The sequence below is a fragment of the Triticum urartu genome, chromosome 4, assembly GCF_003073215.2.
Source record: "Triticum urartu cultivar G1812 chromosome 4, Tu2.1, whole genome shotgun sequence".
Lineage (NCBI taxonomy): Eukaryota > Viridiplantae > Streptophyta > Magnoliopsida > Poales > Poaceae > Triticum > Triticum urartu.
In genome coordinates this window covers 573,760,050-573,767,240 of record NC_053025.1, presented here as the reverse complement: position 1 = coordinate 573,767,240, position 7,191 = coordinate 573,760,050, and the positions used below count along the sequence as shown (strand labels likewise).

General features: G+C 38.3%; 1 pseudogene; it reads right to left on the bottom strand.

Annotated features, from left to right (window-relative positions):
• Positions 1-414: 414 nt before the first annotated feature.
• Positions 415-2,794, bottom strand: LOC125554194 (annotated as a pseudogene).
• Positions 2,795-7,191: the final 4,397 nt, after the last annotated feature.

Sequence of the window (7,191 nt, the reverse complement as noted above, 5' to 3'; positions counted from 1 at the left end):
ATACGGTTAGAGGAGGATCAGTGGCGGTGTATCACCTAGCAGTGACCCCTTCTTCTCCTGAAGTTATATCTTCCAATGGCAGCGTCCGAGACATCGTGGACCTATCTCTCCTTCACTAGGGACGACCAAGATGACATAGGTCCACCTCTCCTTGACTATCGACGGGGTGGCGGAAGCCAACAATGGCTCGTCCGAGCAGACGAGAAGCATAACTAATAATGCGCACGTGCATCATCATTGGTAATTAATTAGAGTTACTTGGGATGCAATAAAAGAAAATCTTGGTCGGTAGCAGTCCAAAAACTCCCAGAATCTGGTGGTTATTAAGCATTTTTTAACAAAAATACAGCCACTCGGCACACTTTATTGATCGGATAACTAGATTACATAGTTCAATAGGAACTTTAAATATATCTAATAGAACATGATGTAATTGGTAGGCATGTAATGGCAAATAGGTTCACCACGCTTTCCGTCTAATAGCTCAAAGTACTGGGTGTCCCAATTAGATGTGTTCATGTGACACATGGCTATTGCCGTCACGCGCGGCATGCCATTTTTCAAACCCTTGAGTTGCACCCTCAAAGACTGCACCTCTTTCGGCCGATGGCAATAAAAGACCTCGTACGGAAAATCCATAGGATGGCATGGCACCATGTTATTGTTGAGTTGGGTGATCTGTTCCACAACGTACATGGAGTTGGGGGTCTCATTCCCATGAATCCTTGTAATGGCTGCTCGTGCACCACTGACCCCTAATTCTCTGGTGGCGAACCTTGACATTGCTTCACGAGATGCGAAGCACATGTGAGGCTCCTCCTTGTCAACTGGTTTGCCGCATGAACGAAGGGTGTCAGCTACCTGCTTTGCCTTGGTCGAGCCATGAGGTATCATGAAATGCGAAAGGATGGTTGTCAAGTACTTTGACTCCAATGGAGTAGAGGCAAAATGAACAAACTTTGGTGCACCATCTCATGCAAACATGGTTCCTTTAGGAAGTGTAGTGCCGATGTGCAAATTCTTCTCCAGGAATAACATGCCGGTTTGAACTTTTATATGCTTGTGTTTTGTTGGTGCTTCAATGTAGGAAGCTGCATTGTTATTAATTAAACCAACAGTTTAGCTGAAATACTGACATAGTAATGTTAATTTTGGAGATTAAATGCATATCTATTTCATGAGTATTAACAAATTAACACATCATATTAAAAATAATCTCAACTTGATATGGTAGCACAAGTACTTACGAGAGTGTGCATGATCTGGATCCCGATGTCCCGCATAAGCACTTGCATCAAAACCGGTTTTTTCTACAAAAAATAACAAAGTATGAGTTACTTCAGAACGAACATATTCTTCCACTTGATAAGAAACGTAGCACAAGTACTTACCAGAAGGTGGATGATCTGGATCCCAATGTACCGCATAAGCACTTGCACCAAATCCTTTCTCTTTTGAGGGGAATAATATGTGAGTTGATTAAGAATTAACACATTCTCCACTTGCTAAGATATCATAGGTACTTACCAGAAGGTGCACCATCTGGACTCCAAGATACCTTATAAGCGCTTGCCTCAAAACCTTTTTATTTTGCAAGAAATAACAAACCATGAGTTTTCAGGACTAACTTGGTAAGATAGCACAAATACTTACCAGAATGTGCAACTTCTGGGCTCCAAGTCACCTTGTAAGCACTTTCGCTGAAACCTTTTTCTTCTGTAGGAAATAACAAACTATGATTTTATTCCGGATTAACACATTCTCGACTTTGTGAGGTAGCACAAGTACTTACTGGAATGTGTATCTTCTGGTTTCCAATCCACCTTATAAGCACTTGCCCCAAAACCTTTTTCTTCTACAGGAAATAACAAACCATGAGTTCATTCAGGATTAACACATACTCGACTTGTGAGGTAGCACAAGTACTTACTCGAAGGTGGGTTCCAGTCCACCTTATAAGCACTTGCCCCAAAACCTTCTTCTTCTGCAAGAAATAACAAACCATGAGTTCATTCGGGACTAACACATTCTCTACTTGGTAAGGTAGCACAAGTACTTACTCGAAGGTGGGTTCCAATCCACCTTATAAGCACTTGCCCCAAAACATTTTTCTTCTGCAGGAAATAACAAACCATGAGTTCATCGAGACTAACACATTCTTGACTTGGTAAGGTAGCATAAGTACTTACTCGAAGGTGGGTTCCAATCCACCTTATAAGCACTTGCCCCAAAACCTTTTTCTTCTGCAGGAAATAACAAACTATGAGTATATTTTCTCAACATGGCAAGGTAGCACAAGTACTTACTTGAAGGGGAGTCCCAATGTACCGCATACGCACTTTCACCAAAATTGTCTTTTTCTAGAGGAAATAACAACCTATGAGTTAATTCACAATTAACAAATTTCTTTAGTTGGTAAGGTAGCACAAGTACTTACGAGGAGGATCCCAATGCACCACATAAGCACTTTCACCAAAACCGTTTTCTTCTACAGTAAATAAGAGTTAGGCGTTGACTCACAATTAACAAATTTGTCAACTTGGGAAGGTAGCACAAGTATTTACTAGAATGTGCATGATCTGGATCCCAGTGAGCCGCATAAGCGCTCGCACCAAAAGCATTTTCTTCTGCAGGAAATAACAAACTATATGAGGTGATTCAGACTTGACACACCCTCAACTTGGTAATGCTAGCAATAGTACTTACGAGAAGATGGAGGTTCACCCCTGTCGCTGGACTCAGCAAAGGCCGGGACGAGAGAAAAAAACACTACTGCTATAAGCTTGATCGCCATTTCTAGATCATTATGAATTGAATTTCGTTGGGTGAGGAGGGCGGAAGGGTCTAGTTGCCTATTTATACAGCTCGGCCATTCTTTAGTTGTGGTAGGTAAAAAACACCCATTTTTACTAGCATTTACCGCATTCCATATATAGTTTGAAACTATATATGGAAAGAAATTAAATATTACTCCCTCCATTCTTAAATATTTATCTTTCTACAGATTTCAAATGGACTAATACATACGGATGTATATAGACATATTTTAGAGTGTAGATTCACTCATTTTGCTTTGTATGTAGTCACTTGTTGAAATCTCTAGAAAGACAAATATTTAGGAACGGAGGGAGTGCCTATCTTAGTTCCTAAGGGAACTTTGTACTCCTCCTGGTGCCATAGTATCTGACCAAAGATAATTCATGAGGAAACATTTTACTCCTATTCCTTAGTACTGATTAACTGCAAAAGTACCATTAAAAAACTGTCATGATATCTCTCCCCAAAATCACTGGCTTTAATTAACTGCCATAATAAGTGGGTTTTTACTTTTAGAAATTAATCTCTTGGATAGTCTGGACGGAATGGCACTGAACGATGTGAAACAATTGAGTGGATTTTTTTAGGTAATATCACCCGGAGTCACAAAACTTACATCACATGTTTAGTTTGATGCTAAAACTTTGAAAATACAGTTTTGTGGTCACCTAACTTGACTCAGCATGCATATACAGTCACAGTACACGTATGTCGCATATCCATCTGTATGGCACCATTTATCAGTGAGTAGTAGCAGCAGACACGAGATAGTTTTACAAAAACACATTCAGATTTTTTTTAGTTGCAGAGAAAGTCAACCACCACGACACATATTTGCACAAAATTCCTTCACATTTTTTATTTACTGAAAAACCCGACAACAGTACTACCATTATATGCGACAATTGACAATAGAAAATAGGGTCGCTGGGACTCACCTGCAAACAACAGGTTTAACACGGTACACTCCAGCCAATACAACCTCCAGGTTAGTCTATATAACACAGATAACTAACTTATATATTATTTCTGAGGAAGTTAACAAATTTTTTTTAGGGGTACAAACTTTTTTTGTTTTTTAGGGGTAGAACCAAGCTTTATTCATTAAAAACCACCAAATTTAGGATACATGTTTGGTCGTGGGGTTGGCCCAACCAAACATTTTTTTTGAGAAATACTATTTTTTATTGGAAGACAACACATGCGGAGCTTAAATGGGCAGCATATACTGCGGTCCATTTGCACACGCTATTTTTTTAAGATATTGTTTAAAAATAGTAATAAAGTTATGTTCAATTATTTATGTGTTAAATATATTATACATACAGATGATGATTAATAAATATAAACTTGTGCATTATATATGAAATATTCGTTAAAATGCAAGTAATAAATACACTTAAGATATTTGTAAACCATAAGTAATAAAATTAAGTTCAAATATTTACGTGTTAAAATACTATACATACAAACCATGATTAGTAAATAAAACATTTAAATATAAACCTATGTATTATATAAAATATATTTAATTGATATAGACATTGAAAATGTTTAGTAGATAAATATGTTTAATGGATCCAAGAAATATAAATTTGTGGCTTATATTTAAACTATGCAGAATGATGAATACAACCATTTGCTAAATATTTATGAATATTCACCTGTGTATAATTTTTACTCATGACTTATATTCAAAAACAATATAAATTAAATATTATCCATGATTGAATGTCCATATTAATAGTTTAAATTTAAAATTATGAATATTTTTAATCATGCAAAAATCAAACTACGCAAATGCGTGTATACTTATTAAAATGTTTGTATAATTTAAATAATATTTTTCGAATAATAATTATGAAAACAAAATATGTAGTACACAAATTTATATAACACACAGCTTTATATAATACTCAGGTTTATAAAATATTTAGTAAATATTTTTATCTTAAAAATTATTTGCCAAAAAATGTTTTTAGGGGTAAAACAATTTATATAAATACATGTGAAAAATATGTAACAACTACTTTTATATAACACACATGTTTTACAAATATCTTAAAAAAGTAGCGCGTTCAAAATGGGCAGAAATATACGCAGTACATTGAAGCTCCACATGCGTCACTTTTGAGTACATAGGAGTTCGTTATGGAGATTAGACATACTGAACTGGTGGTGAAAAGGATAAAGCGTTTTGTGTTAAAAGAGATGGTCGTTTCTTCGAGTCCTAGGGTATCCTGGGTTTTTTTTTGTTAATTTTGGTATAAATGTGTTGCAGTAATTGGCTTTTTCGTAAATAAAACATATGAGGGTGCTTTTTGTAAAAAATATGTCATGCCCAGCTCCATCGCTCACCTACAGGTGGGTCCATACACATGGATACACTCAGATACACGTACTATGACCGTATCTACGCGCCTGAGTCAAGTTAAGTGATCACAAAACCGTAGTTTTAAAGTTCTAGCACCAAATTAAACATACACCCCAAGTTCTATGACTCCGGATGATATTACCCTTTTTTTGTACTTCCATGACTTTATTTAATTAATAATCATATCCTTTACAATGAGAAAAATCAAGAAATCGGGAGGTTTTTCATGCCACACCCTTGACTCCTGACCCAAGAAACTAAAACGGGCAATAGTATATGTGCACACTCGTTTACATCATGTACACAACGATTTACCGTCGCCTTGTCGAAAGAACTCACTAACCTTCGACAAATGTCATTAATTACCGCACCTGACACCCGATAGTCGTCTGGATTCTGGATAGCTTAAACAATCTTCATAGAATCACTCTGAATGGACAAAGAAAAAATGTCCATCTCATCAACAAGTCGTTGTCCCAACAATAGCGCAAACACCTCCATCGTCGGACCGTCTATTACATTCGGTTTATATTCCGTGGCCGCGACAACAAAACCCCCCTTCGAGTCTTGTAAAATAGCACCACTCAGGGGCGGGGCTAAGGGGGACGAGCCCCCCACCCCAATGGTCGTGTCATACCTATGTATACAGTAATCTACGTCAAGTAGATTCGGGTCATGGGTGGCACCCACCTGATACTGGTTCTGTAAAATAAATACTGATGCAGCAATTGACAGAGATGGGGGCCGGGGGGAGTCGCAAGAACCCCTACCGCCTTTAAGGGAGCCTGGTGCAAACCTTTAATGAGTATTACTGATCCTTTGATTGCCGAAGCAGCTTCAGTTCGAGAAGGAATTATTTTTGCAGTGCTTCGGGGTTTCAACAAAGTGGTCACTGAGACAAGATCCCCTGGAGGTGGTGAACCTTTGGAACACTTGCCACAACTCTCATTCAGTAGTGGCACCTATGTTTTCAGAAATAGTAGAGCTGGTCAATAATTTTGATTCCTTTGTAATTCAACATATAATGTGATACGTCTCCAACCTATCTATAATTTTTGATTTTTCCATGCTATTATATTATCTGTTTTGGATGTTTATGGACTTTATTATGCACTTTTATATTATTTTGGGGACTAACCTATTAACCGAAAGCCCAGTGCAAATTGTTGTTTTTTTGCCTATTTCAGTGTTTCACAAAAAAAGAATATCAAATGGAATCCAAACGGAATGAAACCTTCGCGATGATCTTTTTTTGGAACAAACACAATCCAGGAGACTTGGAGTGGACGTCAAGGAAGCAGCGAGGCGACCACGAGGTAGGGTGGCGTGCCTAGGGGGCAGGCGCGCCCCCCACCCTCATGGGCCCCTCGCAGCTCCACCGACCTACTTCTTTCGCCTGTATATACTCTTATACCCTGAAAGCATCCAGGAGAGCCACGAAACCACTTTTCCACCGCCACAACCTTCTGTACCCGTGAGATCCCATCAGGGGACCTTTTTCGGCGATCTGCCAAAGGGGGATACGATCACGGAGGGCTTCTACATCAACACCATAGCCTCTCCGATGATGTGTGAGTAGTTTACCACAGACCTTCGGGTCCATAGTTATTAGCTAGATGGATTCTTCTCTCTCTTTGGATCTCAATACAAAGTTCTCCTCGATGTTTTTGGAGATCGATTCGATGTAATTCTTTTAGTGGTGTGTTTGCCAAGATCCGATGAATTGTGGGTTTATGATTAAGATTATCTATGCCCAATATTTGATTCTTCTCTGGATTTTTATATGCATGATTTGATATCTTTGCAAGTCTCTTCGAATTATCAGTTTGATTTGGCCTACTAGATTGATCTTTCTGGGAGAAGTGCTTAGCTTTGGGTTATATCTTGCGGTGTCCTTTCCCAGTGACAGCAGGGGCAGCAAGGCACGCATTGTATTGTTGCCATCGAGGATAAAAAGATGGGGTTTACATCATATTGCTTGAGTTTATCCATCATGCCTA